A 19,130-nucleotide genomic window follows, 5' to 3' on the forward strand; every position below is an offset into this window, starting at 1 on the left:
GTGGTACACATTTTTATGATGAGAGATGGGTGATAGTTGTTTGTGATGTTTGGAATTAATATTGTGGTTTTAAAAATAATAATTTTTAATTTTCACATTATATTTTTACATTTGCGGCCCATCCCAGCTTCGCACGGATTAAAAACATAATATATTTACTGTATTACACCTTACCTTTCTCAGGAATCACACTATCTGTTAGTAAAACCGCATAAAAATCCGTGTCGTAGACAGAGGACTTTGGACTTTGTCAGGATTCTATAAGTTGTTTTTACCATATTTTTATAAATACTTACGTTCATCAATAATAATCTCCCACGCATCAGCATAGCTCACAGTGCGATAACCCAACAAAAACCGTAAATAGTCTAATAAAACATGCCATCGCAACAACTCAACATTTTTCCCTAGACACATCGAAACTTGACGTTTACAAAACGAATAAAAACGAAGCAAAAACCAAATTACAACACCAACCGGGAATACTTCGGTACGGGATCAATAGTTAATAAGTATTTAATCGGGTCAATGTAGGTTTTTTGCGTTCGGATACACCTTAATAGGAGTTAATGGCATCAGTGGCAATCAGAGCATCTTGAAACCGAAAGTGTGAGAAGCGTCTCGTTAGAGCGTTCCTCCACATTCTATCTTATGCAGCTATGTTAATTGAACGCTCACCATTTTTGCATATTTTTTTGCGGACGGTATACTCGAGTCGACGGAAAATATTTTGCTTTAAAGTGAGGTTGATCGGTTATTTTAAAATATTACATTCTTCATTGTTAAAAATCGCTAAAGAAGAGATAAAATCATGATATTTCAACCAATCTTCAATAATACTAGTAACTATATAGATAAATTATAATTATTTGTTATGTAACTCAAGTTGACTTAAATCAGTTTCTGTTTAATTTTCATTAATGTTTACACCATTTATATAAGTCAGAGACAAGAGACAATAAATAGATAGACTTGTGTCCTTTTTTCTATCATAGCTCTTTAAATGTAAGACAAGCATCGACCACTGCAGCACATTTTCGCAGAACTGGCCCAGCGATAATCATCTAACCTATTTGTATTTAACCCCATAACCTGACCTATACGATCGCGTGACTGTCGAGTTGACCGTACTTTTTGTTTCGTCGCGTCAATAAAGGAATTAGGCTCACGCTCCATTGCTCGGTGTTAGCTACGTTGTGCTCCGTTGTTTTCTATAGGTTTTGACATTGACTTACGTGATGTACGCCGAAATTCCAAACTATGTCTACGGTGTGCTGCGTTGATCCGCCAACGCGGCGAACAACGCGACGAAGAACGACTGAGCAATGGGGCATGGCACTTCTCGTATTACTCGTTAAGAAAATATTAATATTTTTTAGCAAAAGCACAGACTTTTATTGAATTTAAGTTTGTGTTTGTTGTGTTTTCAAAAATTGTGACTATGCAGCGATAATGCGTATTGTAGCCTAAAGTTTTACGCTTTCTGAATGCTATTTATGTACTATTTGTATTGTAGCCTTGCAACAGTATTTTTTTAGATGTGTGTATTTACATTAACTGATTCATTATATACTTTGTATGCAATATTTACCTATGTAAATTATAATCAAATCTTCTGAAGAGTTTGACATTGTTGCGACTAAAGCCTGGCAATACAGGCGACGACGGACGTCAAGAGGAGGGAGGAGCCGCGACGGACATTCGTTATTCGCCATCTTATACATACTTACTTTACAACCACTAAAATCTCTTGTACGCACCAATAATAAATTCTAATCTACAAATTCAGCGCCTTATAAATACAGTCCACTCACAACCTATATTCAAGCCTCTGCGCCACCAGACACTCATTTTCAAATGGACATATTTTTAACTTAGATTCCAAATTCTAAATACATATTTATAAAAACATGTAAAGAAAAACAATACTACCTATATATAATAGAAACAAGTTGTAACTTAATTTAGTTTAAAACTAGTAGTTTAGTTTAAAACTTAATTTAGAGTAAAAAAATTCAATGCTTCACAATAAAATATGTGACCGTAGTATGAGATGTTAATTGCTTGTCTCAATAACTATTGTTCGTCACATGTTCAGAGCAAACCAGATGGATTTTTCCGCTTATATTATACCTGTCATTTGAATATTTGGGTCTTGTTTATTTGTATATCTAAATACGGTGAGTATTTAAAAATTGTTAAAAAATAGTATCCGTACACAATGAAACACTTTTGGGGCTAGCTTCACTTGTGTACATCTGAACCACTATACTCATATGAGGGTGGACCTCACAGCGTTTCGAACGTGAACGATTTTGGAAATGATTTCTTTCCTCAAGAAAATTGCGAGATCGTAATGACAGCGCGGCCGCAGCGGTCGAAACGCTCTAAGAAACATCCACGAACCTATTTATTTTAGTTTGTATTAATTCATTATCTATCAAATTATTTGTGCAATGTTTTTCATGACTATATAGCATAAAACAAAGTCGCTTCCCGCTGTCTGTCACTCCCTATGTATGTTACACAACGGCTTTTTAGTCAGCATCATACCTGAACCGGACGGGACTCTAGTTTTGGAGGTACTGGATCATTCTCATAAATGAAGTAATTATGTATAATTTGTAAGAATGGTCCATTTTGTTATTTATTACGTATTAAATAATAATATACCGACGTCAACTATGTACCTATTTTACGCTAAAATTATCAATGAATCCATTCAAGCACACAAATATAATTAGTTATAAGCAATTGTTACAAAACAATCGTAGTGTTGCCAGTATAATATTTTTTACTATTGATTAACAACCTTGCTTGTGTCCTTGTAAGGCCTCTGCCACACTCTGCTTTGTCTTATTATCGCCTATATGAAGACTACAATTCTTGATACTTGACTTCAATAATAAAACCAGTACTTTTTGTTATATATTTATTTCCCAAGAAAGTTGAAGTCAGGAATGACCGGTCGTAACCAAGTGTTCAAAAAGGTTTAATTTTAAATCGACCAAGGCTTCGAAGCGTCAATTAGAATTGTGCCACTTCAGAAATTAATTCGTTTGTTTTTTATTTACGGTGATTATTCCCAAGCATACTCTACTACTGTACTAATGGTCATCATGCCCGACTTCTACACTGATACTCGAAGCAAAGGATCTAAACTATTTTTCCTTCTGTGACTGTGTCGGTTTCGTTGCGGCTACAATGTATCGTCTGATCTGATATGTATAACCTTGGCGGACTTTAATTTTTACATAGGTACGTCGTTATCCCAAAGTACTAGGTACGATCCAAACTAATAAGTACGTACACATTAAATGAAAAAGATCAGTTGGAATTGATATGATTCTTTTCTTTGATATTGTTCTTTGAAAAGATTTAGAATACATTCCAGCCATTTTATCTGCTATCAGTCTGTTTAACACCTCTTCTGTTTTATTCCTTTCGATTGCCTAAAATATGAAGATTACCAGGAAATAATCACGTTACCTATTAATATCTCACGCCGAATGCCAGACGGTTCAAGAGCGATACGAAAATAAACTCCTCGGAACTAAAGCCCCTATTACATTTGAGAGCATTTATTTGTGCCAAACCGTCGAGCATTCTATAGTTTAGTTTTAGTCGTTTTCATTATAATTCACTATACTATACTCTCCTCTAAAAAATGCTCGGTTATTCTGTATTCATCCTTTGGCGTCTCCTTAACATATTATTATATTATTAAATTATTGAATATATAATTATTACTAAATATTATTATTTTCAATTCATCCTTGTAAATATAACTAAATAATAATACAAATAACAAAACAACGTTTAAAGTTTGGACTTTAAAAAATAAGATTGTTGAGGATGGATTAAGGAATTGTTAAAAATGGCGTAAGGAGTAATATAGGACTAAATAATGAAGATGATATCAAATTTGTATATGCTCTGAAATAAAATAAAGACCAAATATATAACACGCCACGATAATAAAGTTGATTAGCCCACTAAAAAATTCGAAGCCATCTTCGTGCACGCTCGGTGCTCGCTAGAATGCTCTCTGCTCGCTCAAGTCTATCAGCGGCTTAACACTCGGGCGAAAGTATCACAATTGGTTACGCAAGAACATCTGTTCTACCAATTTGCTGGTAGCATTCTACCGGCAACTATTGTCGGTTTATGAAGTATAGGAGTGTGTGAATTTACATCGTGATCGAGCGGGTGTGTTAGTGTAGTTTCGATAACAAACGCTGGTTGACGCGTGCTAACTGTGTTCGGGAAGTGTTGTGGTTGTGTTTTGTTTGCCGTAAGTTTATTCATTTCTTTTTAGTATAAATTGTATGAGAATTTACTTGATATAATTTGATAGGTAATAATCTGCGTAGATAAAGTTGGTAGATCCGGTTTAATTTATTAGCCTTGATGTTTTTGTAGTTTGTCGTAGAATTATGGGTTTCTTTTTTCTTTTAATATCAATATCTTGCCTACCTTTACGATTGATATACATCTTACTATTGCCCGATATGTTAATTTCACAGGTTAATAGATAAAAATGAATAATATAAACATTTTGAATAATACCGACAATGTCAATGTGTAAATTTCAAGCATAGCATTATGTAACGTCCAATTTCGTATATAAATACAAGAATATTAGTGCTATCTCATTTACTTTTATGGTTAAAGTCAACACGAGTGCATAATAGTTTAATTTATCGTTAGCAACCAGCACAGAAATTTCCGTTTTCTACCACTGCGTTATGGGATAGCAATGCCCAACAAACCTTATAAGGACGCCTTAAATAAGGTCTACAATGACATTACGTCATTCTTGACTAGCTGTGATGTCATGGACGACGTTTTTACAACTCAAGTCTACGATTCCACTGAAGGCCACTGGTCTATCAGCTCACGGACAGTCTTAATAAAATTCACAAAAACTCATCTATACCGCGTTGATTATGTTGTCTGGTATCAGTTAGCTTTAAATAATCAACATACTTAATGTATTCTATCATAATCGGTAATTGCTGCGATGCAATTTTATTTTATTTTATTGATTATTAATTTTATTATGATTTATATATTCACGCATTTTGCCTTATCTTTTATTGACGTGATTTTGATAGCACTACCTTTTTTCCACTTTCTGTTTGGTTCGGAGTTTAATTCTTGTTTTTTAAAGTTTATGGCATTGATTTTAAATAAAACAATAAATATATTTTTGTACCCTAAAAATAATTTTAATTATCCTTTGAGTTACGTTTGTTTTTAAATTAAGCATATTGCATAATTTTAAATAAATCTTGCATAATGTATTTTATATTAGTCCAAGACTACTGATACAAAATTAACGAAGTTACGAGTAGGTAGCATAAACGTCACGATATCGCTAAGATTTGTGAATTATTGTTGACGAAACTGGTCACCAAACAGATAAATTATGATGAGTATGAGTAATCTTTGTACGTTATCAATTTAACTGAAACAGACGACAAAATATTGTTATCAAAAGAATTTTTATTTGCTATCTCATTAGTTATTTACTATAAGATAAATTTCATGTAACCATATATATGAATACCTATGTAATAACCACAGATAATGATCTTATGCGATATATTATAACTTCTATAAAGATTTTCGTATTCGTATAAAGCATCCAGTGGACGACTATTATTATTTTTTGTGTTGTTGTTGTGTTTTGACGACCTCGGTGGCGCAGTGGTAAAATGCTTACCTCTGATCCGAGAGGTCCCGGGTTCGATCCCCTGTCGGGTCTTAATGGAAAACGATCTTTTCTGATAGGCTCGGGTCTCGGATGTTTATCTATATATGACGTATTTTTTTGTTTTGTATTCAAGATTTTTATATATTAAATTTAATATCACTTGTTCTAACTTCCTTTTTTTGTTAAACTGCTTCTTGTGTTTGTAACTATGTCTTTTCCTATCGGTCGACTGGAAAATATCCCTCCGTGAGATAAGTCTGCGCCGGCCGTTCCTGGTGCTTTTTCTGTTTTTTTATGTCTGTGTTTTCTTATGCAATAAAGTCTAAATTTTTTTCCAACAAACAACTTTTTAGAAATTTTAAAATTAACTTGAAACTTTGGCTAAAACATCTACCCAAAGTCAGACTTCTTATGCATGTAGATATTTTGTAACACCCAGTAAAACTATATCACAAACTCACAGAATCTAAGTATTTACTATCAAGGAGATTCGACAACATTAAACCACTTGTGGCTCAGAAAATTATTGCGCTTTTTCATATTTATTTTACATTTTAATTTATGCAAAATACCTACACACTTGCATGAGAATTCTTTGCGATATGTAACCATGCCATAAACGTTATACAGGTATAATGTATATATATTATTAATACGTCTTATCTTTTCAATTTATCTTTCAAATATATTGTAAATGTCGTATTCTAAATACTACCCATGGGAATGGGAAAGCGGACAATGGGCTCCAATTCTTAACGACTGAAGAAGAATCGGGAAAGTGTCATTGCGATCATTACTATCTGTTAATTTTCTTGAGGAAGGAATCATTTCCAAAATCAGTCATTCATAAAATTGACATTACCACAGTATAGATTAATTATTTTAAAGTCAGATAGTAAAATTAGTTCTTGTCTTTTGTAATGACAGCGCGACTGCAGCGATCAAAACGCTATAAGAACCACCCGAGAATACTCAAGTTTTGTTGTCAATGTACATAAACAATCTTACCATGTACAGCAATATAAATTAAAACAGACTTTTTGGAAATTACTTTCGTGATTAATATTTTTTTTACTTTAGAATTTATTATTATTGCGTATGATTTTATTTTCAAAAATTTTTTATAACTAATGTGAAGATTGTTTACATGCACACTTGCAAGAAAAAACAGATAATTAGTTCATTTAATTCTATTTCCATCACCTTCCGATATATGTATGTACCTGAATGATGTAAATTATGTATTCAACTGCTGACAAATCGTATGCGTTGTTTTTAAACTGGTGTTATTATTCGAAAAACAAAAGTGGGAAATAACCAAGAAATAATGCTATTATTCTATACAATATTATTCCATGTTAGACATGTTTCTAGACAAAATTATTCGTTATTCGCTATTAGCGATATATTTAAAATATTATTAAGCTAGGTATGTTAATGGGGAATTGTGTATTTCAAACAAACAATGAAAAACACAGGTCGTTGCTTGATCTGTGTTGATTACTGAATGATAATTATTATACGCATCTATTACCCCCGACAAACAGGTTGTTATTGTTTTTTATGTCTATCTGTGGCCCCACACAATTGTCCGTTTTACAAACTTTTTGTTTTTCGCGTACTTTGAACGCCTCCTCCTCCTTCGGTATACCTACTTCCTATCAAGTTCGAGTCCTAGTACAAAACACGTGTACGCCAAAATATAATTGTTAAAAATATATTTGTTTCCACTTTTCTCCTCATTTATAGTATTTATTTTTTTCCTGTGACCGCATCAAGAACTGTGGTCCCAGTGACCCTATTCTGATACAGTGCTTGGGCAATTGGGACCGCGATCCGGGTTTATTGCGGTCCTAATCGCCCAACGACTCTTGAATGCTACATGATCTCTCTACATACAATAAAAGCATGTGTCTAAAATTATTTTTTTGTAATAATAAAACTTACTTTGTTGACGTTGACTTGAAAAAAATACTTACGTGAAATTTGTACTTATCTTTCTTATGATAAGTACCTACAAATTTCATGTATTTTTTTTTGTATATTCAGATTTTTGTGATAGTAGGATTGATGTTAATCGATGATGAACTGTGTTTGTTTACAAGTGACGTGTCTTGAATGACTGATGTTTTGTAAACGTCTAGTTAAATGTAGGCCTTCCCTATGATTCCCTATCATTAGCAGTTATAAAACGATTAGAATAACTTGAGTAATGCTTCTTAAAATATAATGGTAGAAGGTTAGATTGGTTTCGTAAAAATTATACATACTAAACATAATTGTATCTATTTAATGAAACTTACAATTAAAGATTGTTTTCTAATTCGATATAAAAAGTACATAGTATTTATGGTATCTAGTTGTTGATAAAATTAGCCTATGTCACTCCAACATTGATCCGTTTTAATGTGAAAGAAGGACAAACAAAACACATATTCACATTAATATTATGAACTTTAGAATGAACTTCGGGAAATTTGGACTGCCTCTTCCCCGGTCCCAAACGCCCAAGTACTTTGTTTGTATGGGTTAAAATGAACCACTGTCCCAATCACCTAATGCCAAATTTTGTCGGATTTGGTATACATTACTGATTTTGCATTGCGTTAAATAAAATCACTCTCATACAAACTACGCAATGTTCTTGAATTCGCTTCGGCATCTGTCCGAGTTCGGCGATAGTACGGCGAGCCTATATGAAAACTTTGGAATTGGTCAGTCTACCGTATTCTAATAAGAAGACTTTATTATAGGAGTGATAATCAAAAGTACGTGCTATGTATTTCTATCACAGTTGTACGCTCTGGATAGTTGCACGAATGTTGGTACGTGTTATGTCAATGCTAAATTTAACTTTAACCTACCAAGAGGCCGATATTGAGAAAACGTAAATGTTGAAATGAAGCGGTGGTGGTGTTAGCGGTGGTAATGGTTAAGATGTGGATCGAAAGGTCCCAGGTTCGAATCCTACTCGTGCCACATGAGTTTGAACATCTGACTCATGTATCGACCACCACTTGCTTCCGGTGAAGGAAAAACATTGTGAGAAATCTGCACACCTGTTGATTATGGAGAAGGCAATGGCAAACCACTCCATTAATAATGCCAAGAAAGTTGTTACGTGTGTTTCATTCCATGTAATGACCACGACCCTCAGTCATGAGGAATACGACTATAAAGAAGAAATGTTTACCGTGGCTGCCATGCTGTTTATTTTATTAAAATAATTAATCTTAATAAATCACTTCTTGTTATAAGTTTATACACTGTAATTACATACGAGTAAACATTACGGCTAAATCCCAAACTACGTCTAGACCTAGGTTTATAATGTGCTGAGCATCTGGTTCTTTAAAATAATATAAAGTGGTTTTATGTGTTTACTTTAAATTTATTTCAATAGCGAACATTCACAAAACAAATTAATAAACATCAGGATTATTCCACAAAGAAAAGAAAACTCAAACAAAAATTGGAAACCTAACTACTTTTATTTGTAAATTAAGCACTGCAGCGAGTGTATAAATATTTTATTTATAGAGTACTTAGTTTATTTTTTGAACCAAAGATTTGTTTAAAAGGACTTCCCATGTGATTAAGGCGATTAGGTACTCTCTGTACACCATCGGCACCTCACATTTTTATTATTTTCTTTAATTTTTTGTAATAAAATTGAACATTGTACGAACATTAATTGTAATCAGTGAAACAACAGGTTGGTTCAACATAAAGTATTTTGTTAGAAAATATTATGGTTTTCTATAATACCAGTGGTCAGACAGACTAAAAGGAATTTAGTAGCCACCGTTTTCGATTTATTCAACTGTGAATAATGGATGCAATGGAAAACTTTGAAATTCTACTAAAATTCTTTATGTACTGTAGCATAATATATTTTTATTTATTTTTTCTAAGATATGAAATAAATTAATAAAAATGTGAGATGGCGTTAGTGTGCAGGGAAATCGCCTTAATGCCATCTGCACACTTTCGCCAAACAAATCGCTAAAATTTGGCGTATTCGGCATACATTACTGATTTTTCATGGCGGTAAATAAAAGTTCTTATACAAACTACGCAATGTTCATTCATTCGCGTATAACTGGTGAGTAGCCGGTTTTTTTGTTGGTTGGCACGTTGGTACAAATTCTATTCGCAAGCATTTGAAAAGCATTGATAAAATTTAGTTACGCTATTCGACGATAGATGTCACAAGTTGTATTTTCCTCAGGAAATATAAATTTGAAATATTTTCTGATAAATATTCTATTTATACTTTTGAATTTTGTTGACCTGAGAAATTATTTTTTAAAACATCGTTTTTATTCGTTTGTATTAAAAATATATACTTATTTCAGTATATTTTTTCAATTCCACAATAGATGTCGCTACTGATAAATTTCAATACAACAAAGTTTATGCGAATTTAATTATAAACACGTTCAAAGTTAACATTTTTTAAATATAGTTTGAGTTCGTATTACTTTTAGAAAAGTTATGCTTTTTAATACTACTCTGAATATCTTAGTAATAAATTCTTAATATTTTTATGAATGATCATGATTTTGATCATGATCGGTCTTTGAACTCATCGGTAATAGGACAATTATGAAATGAAAATGAAATTTACTATAACGGCTGAAATTTACTAGCGGCACATTAGCCGAACTCAGATAGATACCGCCCGAATGCATGAAAATTACGTAGTTTGTACTCATAGAAACTAGACGTAATTTTGCTTATAAAGCTTTTGTTACCGGGATGAAAAACCAGCACAGTATGCCGTGTGTGTGACTCAGTAACATTTAGTCCTTAGTCCACAGGAGAATAAATGAGCGATGACCGATTTCCATAGAATAAAGAGTATGTGATGACGTTACGATATGGAAAAGACCACACTTAACATAGCCATTTAATTTCGACTAATCTTCGTCACAGTCTAATCAAGTCAATCAGTGTATTCATTATGGAAACTCATGAGTCAAGCGGATCCTTGCTCCTTAGATTCCCACTTCATATGTTCTCAGTATATGTCATGACGCGTTGAAGGGAATGGCCAAAATCCCATAATCGTGATCGGATCTCTTCATGTGACGTTGTAATGTGGACTCTTGAACTCCGTTCTGTGAAAAGTGACGTAGAGCGTGACGCGGGCGGCGGCGGTGACGTGTCGGCACGCCCGTCGCGTCAAGGTTATATCGCGTAATTTTATAGTCCGATTACCTATGCGGGTTACATAATTGTTTTATTTTTACACTAGTTTATTTGGTTTCGATTTCGATAAATTTGTTTCTGGTTTTATTTGTTTTAGGTGAAAAACTGTATTTAGTCAATTTGAAAAGCTATATTTTTTGTAATACTTAAATATAGTTTTAATTACGAAATGAGTTAATGAGTTACTAAGTACCAAATAATTAGCTATCCAAAGTTCAATTTAGTGAAACTTCAAAAATAAAAAATAATGCATGCTTTTTTGTCTATTTTTATAATAGTAATTCGTAGAGGAAAAAATCGAAGAAAAATTAATTACTTACATAACTGTAAAGGACATTGTCCTACATAAAAACGTAAACAAGGAAAATAAAGATGTCGATACGATTTACATAAATAACTCGATATTTTCCGCGAGCAAAGAGCAGGTTAGGTTTTGTATACAGGATGACTTTTTAACACTATACCATTTATTAATACTTATAGGTACCTATGCCCAAAAAAATCCAATAGTGAAAATAGAAAAATAAATTTCGACTTTCATACGACTAAGTGCTGATTGGTCAATTTGTATGGGAGAATAATGTTTGATGTTGCATTTAATCATTCAAACCACAGAAAAGGCCACTATGTATGAACTGAACTATCTTCTAAGTATCTTATTTATTTTTGAACATGAAAATATAAATACATAAATACTTGAGTTAGATGCTCGACCTTAACAACCTCGACCTCGGTTCCGCAGTGGTAAAGTGCTTGCCTCTGAACCGAAAGGTCCCGGGTTCGATCCCCGGTCGGGTCATGATGGAAAATGATCTTTTTCTGATTGACCCGGGACTTGGATGTTTATCTACATATGTATTTGTTATAAAATATAGTATCGTTGAGTTAGTATCACATAACACAAGTCTCGAACTTACTTTGTGGCTAGCTCAATCTGTGTAATTTGTCCTAATATATTTATTTATTTTATTTATCCTTTCAAACTGGAAATGCGTGGAAAACGCGTGATTCAGAATTTAGATCTTCCAATGTTATTTATTTTTCATTCTAAAGTAAACGTGAGTCAGAAATATTCTGTTATGACGTAAAATCGACCGCATATCAAGTTACTCTGAATGGATCTTTACGCCACGGTACTAGTGGTAAATTTCGCAATTAATTTGAGTAGTTTCATGTGCTCATTGACTTACCTATTCAGCTTAAAGTTAATTATTCCTGATAAAATACAATACGTATAAAATTACATAGAGAACTTATTAAAAAATATTAAGGTTTAAAAAAGTCGCAAACCTAAACTTTTGGACATAATATAAAAAGATAGTGATCCACTGAAATTCATGATAAGCTACGTGCTTGTTGACATGGGCGTGCGTGGGTTTATTAGGTTCATACCTTCATACGTACCTTTAGTCGACAGCATATCAACCTATCCAAATTTATTGCAAACTCGCCTATAATACAGCATAAAGATTGATGTTTTTAGCCCTTACAGGATAGGTTTGGTATGGCGAGATAGGGTTAAATTATTAAGATTGGTAAAAATAAGATTAAATAGTGTCAGAAGATAAATAGTAGTATTTAGCCTAGAGCCTGAAAACAGCTATTAAATGCTGTTAACACAATATAGTATAAAATTACTTCAAGAAAATATTTAGCGGCACAATTTGTTAGTTTTCTCCTTTTTGCCTCTCTTGCCATTTCATTCAGTTTTTATTTTTATTTTTAATCCCATTCCAGCAATATTTAATATTAGTCTAATATTAGAAAAAAATATTCATCAAATTAAATATTTACAACTCATAATTAAGTGATTTCAAATTTGTATGTTTTTGCGTCCGACATCAATGAACTGATATAACCTACAAAAATCGGTGTAGAAACCGCGCTTGACCGGATTCTATTAGACTTTGAACTTTGTCATCCTACCACCTATTGTTATATTATATAGTTGTTTGCCCGCGGCTTCGACCGCCTAAATTCTCACGGGAACAGTTTTTTTTTCGCATTTAAATGGGATTGGGATAGCGCATTTAAAATACACATAATTCCATGTAGGTTTTTATTGCAAAGTTTTTTATTAGCATTTAGCATCACCTTAAAATACACACAGCGCCATTCTAGTCTTTTTATATTTGGCGCCATCTATCATAGGTTTTTGCAAATCCCACGGGAACAATAGTTTTTCCAAAATCAAATCATTTATTCAGAAATTAGGCCATCACTGGCACTTTTTCACGTCATATTCTAAATTAAATGATATTTACCAAAGCCACAAACTACTAGCATTTCGGAACGACCACTGCTGAGAAGAAATGCCGAAAGAAACTCGTTCAAACAGTGTTGGTCCCTATCATAGATAAAAGAAATGGTCCCTATCATGCCAGAAGGGCCTACCGTTTTTCAAATATTTATGTATCATTTCTTGTCAGTCATTTAACAATGTAAGTAGCACAATAAAGTAGTAGTTTCCGGGTTGAAAGGTACTCTATATGTCCTTCTCCATACTCTAATTATATCTATGCGATATTTTAAGAAGATTGATTGAGTAGATAACGTGCAATGAGGTAACAAAAAAACTTACTTTTGTATGTATAATAGATATTAGTTGGGATTTGAAATTATGGGTAAACCCAAGTATGACTACTGTGAATTAAGGTACAATTACGAGCGAGTACTTACTTACTTTTTATATGCATTATTCACGAAGGAATCGTAAATTACTAAGTAACATCCGTACGTACTTATTTGTCATAACTTTCCGCACTTTATCGTCTGTGCGACTGAATGGATGTGGAAAACTATTGAGGAAGAATTCCATTCTTGCAGTGTCAGAGACAGTATCTTCAGGCAGTTTCTATTTTTTTTTGTACTTAATCTTACTGATTAATATGTAGAGGCAGTGGCCACTCCATCGAAATTCTTCTTATAAAATAATAAGTAACCAAAGTCCACTCGAATTTCTGGTGTTGATCGATCGTTCTGTAAGCTCAGCCAGCATTGAATACATTGCATTGAATATTGAGCTACGCACTGAATCATAGCGCAAGTAATGCGTGACCGAGACAGGTATTTTGATCTCCCGCTCTCCGGAACCAGTCTAGGTTTTCCCAACACTCTATGGTCCAACCGTGGTACATAGATTGCACTAACATCCGTATTGAATCACTCATCATAGAACATCGTAGGCGTGAAAATTGTATTTAAAAGGAGACCTTGAGTGACTATTCAGAAACCGCAATTTAACATGCGAACGAAAAACAGAACAAAAAAATAACCTAATTATTATTTGGTCAAGTGCCTGTCGGTCCACGCGCAAAGTATCACGTGACTCCCATTCGATTATCAGGATTCTAGATATCTAGCATGAAATTTATATATTTTACAAATATACAAATATTTTTTTCAAACCAGATAGATACTAGATTAATATAGATTTGGTGATAGAAAAAGTCTAAAGAACATGAACACTACCGAAACACGTAACGGAACATGACCGCATACGCGTAGCTCTGTTTTTTTTTTAAACTTGCATCTGCGTATCATTTTAGTAGAAAAATTTCTCCTGCAGTTTTGACTCACAGCCTCCAGAATTCAGACCATGTTTTTCGACCGCAAACTTACAAATCTGAGAAAAATGCATATTTTGACGAAATTGGAAATTCCGTTTAGCCTCTCGTCGGTGAACAATCTTTCAGTTATTCGGGTTTAGTCAGCAAGGAAATGTCCAACTAGCATTCCAGGTCAAAAAAAAAAAACAAACGCATGTACTTTCTTTTTGTACAAAATAACGCTAAAAACTATATTCGAAGTACTTAAAGGTATTTGAAACTAGTAATTTTAGAGGTGTATGGCGTCATTTTAAATTATCGCGGCCACACACCAAACAAAAATTTATAAATAACATATCAAAGGGAACATACTTTATTATACAGCACAATATAGTTACACTATGGCGGATATGAGGAAATTGGTGTTTATATTTTCAATTCTTTGTATGCAAAAGGACTTTAAGCCATTGACATAATGTACATATTGCATTGTATCGATGCGCAATCGAATAGCTTCGACATCGATTCCCACCAGCCACCAAGGTGTTCGCGGTCAATGATCACTTATGCATATTTCTGATACTTACTACATTATTATGGGCAAAATTATGTCGATACTATCCGATAGCGCACCGGTACATACAATGCAAAATGAACATTATGCCATTGAATTAAAGTCTTTTCCTTGCAAAAAATTTCAGCCCTGATACAGTTTAGCTATTATGTAGTTAGTTATAAGTTTTCTCCCCTTATGCTGTTTCCAACACCAATGTTCAGTTAGTAGCCGAGAAAGTTCAAAATCCAAAGAACTCAAGAAAATCAACTCAAAGAAGAAAAAGACTCCAAATTTACCGAAACCCATTACAAAAACATATGCCAAAAATTGAAATAAAAGCCATTAAGTACTTACATTATTTTCATTCTTTATATTTCTAGATTTTGATATAATCGAGAAGACGATTTATATACGACTTCCTTGTTCTAAGTATATAGTTTCCGATTACCAACTTCACATAGATTGTGGCAACATTGTATTAAATTGTATTTTTTTTTATGAAAAAAAATATTAATAAAAAAATCCGCAACACGCTTCGTCAATAAATGTATAAATCCGCCTCGTACTTGCTTAAATTGATTTTATCAAACCAAAAACATGATGTCATTAGCTCATGATGCTTGCAATCGTATCGTAAAATGTGTGAAAAAAAAAAATTTGCATCATAATATGAGAATTAAGTGTTCACGCGTGCGGCGTGTGTTTCTGATTCATTTATGTGTATGTGTGTAGTCATATATTACATATAGCAGAGAAAGCGACCTTCGACTGAGTCGGACATACATACAACAAAACAAATATTGCATACTATTGGATGAGTCAGAGTTAACTCATTTAAAGCTAACCTTTATTTCTATCTCTAGATCATATTGCTATCTCTGTTTGGTCTTATAGTTAAGTGGTAAATAATACCGTGTGGAATTTGTACATTTAAAAAAAAAATTTGCAACTAAGTTTTTTTTTAAATAAAAAAATTCTGTCTACACTTGCGTCGATACTCAAACGTAATTTGTATGGCGATAATTACGACGATAATTAATTTCCAATGAATTCATTGTGTGTATAAAATTCAATACAATTATATGTATGAAGAAGCAAATTACAATGTAAATTTTTCATGATAATAAAATTAAAAAAAAAAATCAAATCGTTCGTCTGAAACTGTTGCTGGATACTGTAATGGGTAAAACTGCTTCTCTTCCTGCGGATATCGTAAAGTCAAGGAGACGGAATATTTATATAAAACTTGAAAATCTTCCCATAGACGGTGGACTAGCATTTTTTACACTATTTCAGAATCTCGTGGCCTTTGAGTTTCACGAGTATTGGCTAATATCAATACGTGGCACCACGAAAATATCAATACGTGCATGTGAGTGACCACACGTAGCAAAATAATTAATTAAGTATAATAAGCTGCGTATCTGTATCTAAGTCACTTTCTATAGTATTTATGTAGGTCATTTTGGCATGGAATCTGTTTTGGTCGGAAATTCTAATGAGTCACTGCTCTCTCTCTCTCTCTGATCTTACGTTCATTTCACTACATGAACTATGTTTTGAAATCATTATGAAAAATTTTACCATGACTCGATCACATGCTTGGAATTTTCACTCGATTACGTATTTCGATGTTTTTGCCAATTTATTAAAATTGAAACGAAGTGAGTCAGCGATAACATTGTTTTATCATAATTTTAATTAACAACAAATTTAAAAAACCAAATCTCATGAAAGTTGTATTTAAAGTGTTGTGTATGTATTTATAGAAGCGGTGGTGGTGTCGTGGTTAAGCCGCCCGTCTGTGTATCGAAAGGTCCCAGGTTCGAATCCTACTCGTGTCACATGAGTTTGTATACTAATCTGACACATGTATAGTACTTTTCATCGTTCACCACTTGCTACCGGTGAAGGAAAACATCGTGAGGAAACCTGCACGCTGGTGGATTCTTATTAATTTATGTGGGAAATGGAGAAGGCAATGGCAAACCACTCCATTAATAATGCCAAGAAAGTTTTTGTGTGTGTTTCATTTCACGTAATAACCACGACCCTCATGAGGAATACGACTATGACGAAGTAAGTATTTACCATTGATAGTCATGTTGTTTTTTTATATGAACGAAACATCTGTACAGGCTCCTGCTTCGTTTCATCAAAAATAAAATATAGAAAAAATTTATACCTACTTAGAAAAATAAAACAATTTAGTACTTAACACGGAGTCAATATAGAATATATTAAAAATTATTCAGTCAAAATATTTGTTCTCATTTACGTATTTCGATGGTCTCTAAGTATAGCGTGACATAAAACTAAAAATAGATTTCCTTTTACAACAAGTTGTTATCGTGTAATCCGTCTCAAACATTGACATCACACTAGTGTTAGTAAATAATGACCTGCGTAGACGCATGTATGAATAACTTTATATGGAAACAACTGGCAAAGAACTGTTAGCTAAGTTACGTGTCGACCACAGATATATACGAGGTCAGATACCGTATCAACACAAAATACTATTACTTTTTTTATATCACTAATTTAAACTTGATAATTATAGTGCAGAATAATACCCCAAGCAAGAAAATATCTTGGTTTCTTTATGGTACCTGTTTTTGCTTACAAACAAGAACGTTATATATTTTGACAGTTCGAATTACTGACCTTGTCACTCTTCCTCTATGTATTAAAAAAGGAGCTAATAAGAGAGGGACATCTGCCCCCGGACTTTGAGGGTTGCCACAAAATAGCAAGAATTTTTTGTACAGGAGATCACTTTAAAGTCACTTGCCAGCGAAGTATGTAAAAAATTTTATCTCAAATATTAATAAAATATTCTCATTTTAACGTGACTTAAAACTTATTATTGTAGGATTTTGGCAAACAATTAGTGGAGATTATCATTTGTTTTACGTCATTTTCATGACGGTTTGTCGATAGTGCAATTTTTTGATAACATAGTTTTATAAAAGCGGTATGTACGGCACATATTATTTAAGAGATAGCTCTAAACTATCTACATATAGGGCTAGGATATAGGATATAGGGCTTTACTTTACCTTGCGGTGTCTAGATCAGTATAAATCTGTGGTGACGGCAAACACTGAGAGTGGGCCAAACCATGCGGATTCTCATTGCGGAACTGTTTCGGACTGTATTTGCGTCATATCCGAACTAATGAATTTTTCAATGAATGGTCTTAACCTTGCTCTCGTAATCCGGCGAACTTGAATACTATTACGATTTCATTCCATGTCATAATATAAGTTAAAATTTATAATAGGTACTGATATAAGACACATTGACAAAACTCTTGATATAACCGTAAATGTTGAGGCCGTATGTTACTCTTCTTCTATATTAAATTGAGAAAAAGGCCTACTTAGCCCATGTTGGTCCAAACTTGGCAAAGCTCTTTCTACATGTGTCAAAGTGTTTTTGAATGACGACCTCCGTGGCGTAGTTGTTTGGAATTCAATAGTTAAAGAAGCCTTCAAGAAACCTTTTCAAAAATCCAAATGTCTTGGGGGTGAAAGTTTGTATGAAAATATATAATCTGTTCCGCTTTAGCAGAATAAATAAGTCGGGCGAAGTTGCGAGCAAAAGCTAGTAGAGAAATAATTATCAAGATAGATACACTTTGATAAGCTTCAACAAATGAAAAATAAGAAAACTATAATAGAAACTATGAAAGAAGTTCATTGGCAGTTAACGAGCGGCGACAGCAGTCAAGGCCTTCCATTGAGCAGAGTACTACGCGAGTTCATTGATGATATGCATCTGTGTGTGTTAGCGTCGCGACGTCACAGCGTGTCGGTGTGTTAACCTTGTGGGAAAGTTACGTTATCGTTTACATGTTTTGAATTTAGAATACTTTGATTTTTCAAATGAATAATTGAACTCAATGATGACTGGCAATAATTTTGTTTCAATTTTAAAATATGTATAACAAAATTATCTTTTTTTGAGCTTCAGATGGACATAAATGATTTAATTATCTCAATATTATAATAACAGTAATAATAATCATGTAAAATTGTTACAATCAAGTAGGTACAATGCTTGTTAAACTATTTTTATATTAATTTAA

This window comes from Plodia interpunctella, chromosome 8 (assembly GCF_027563975.2).
Source record: "Plodia interpunctella isolate USDA-ARS_2022_Savannah chromosome 8, ilPloInte3.2, whole genome shotgun sequence".
In the NCBI taxonomy this organism is placed as follows: Eukaryota; Metazoa; Arthropoda; class Insecta; order Lepidoptera; family Pyralidae; genus Plodia; species Plodia interpunctella.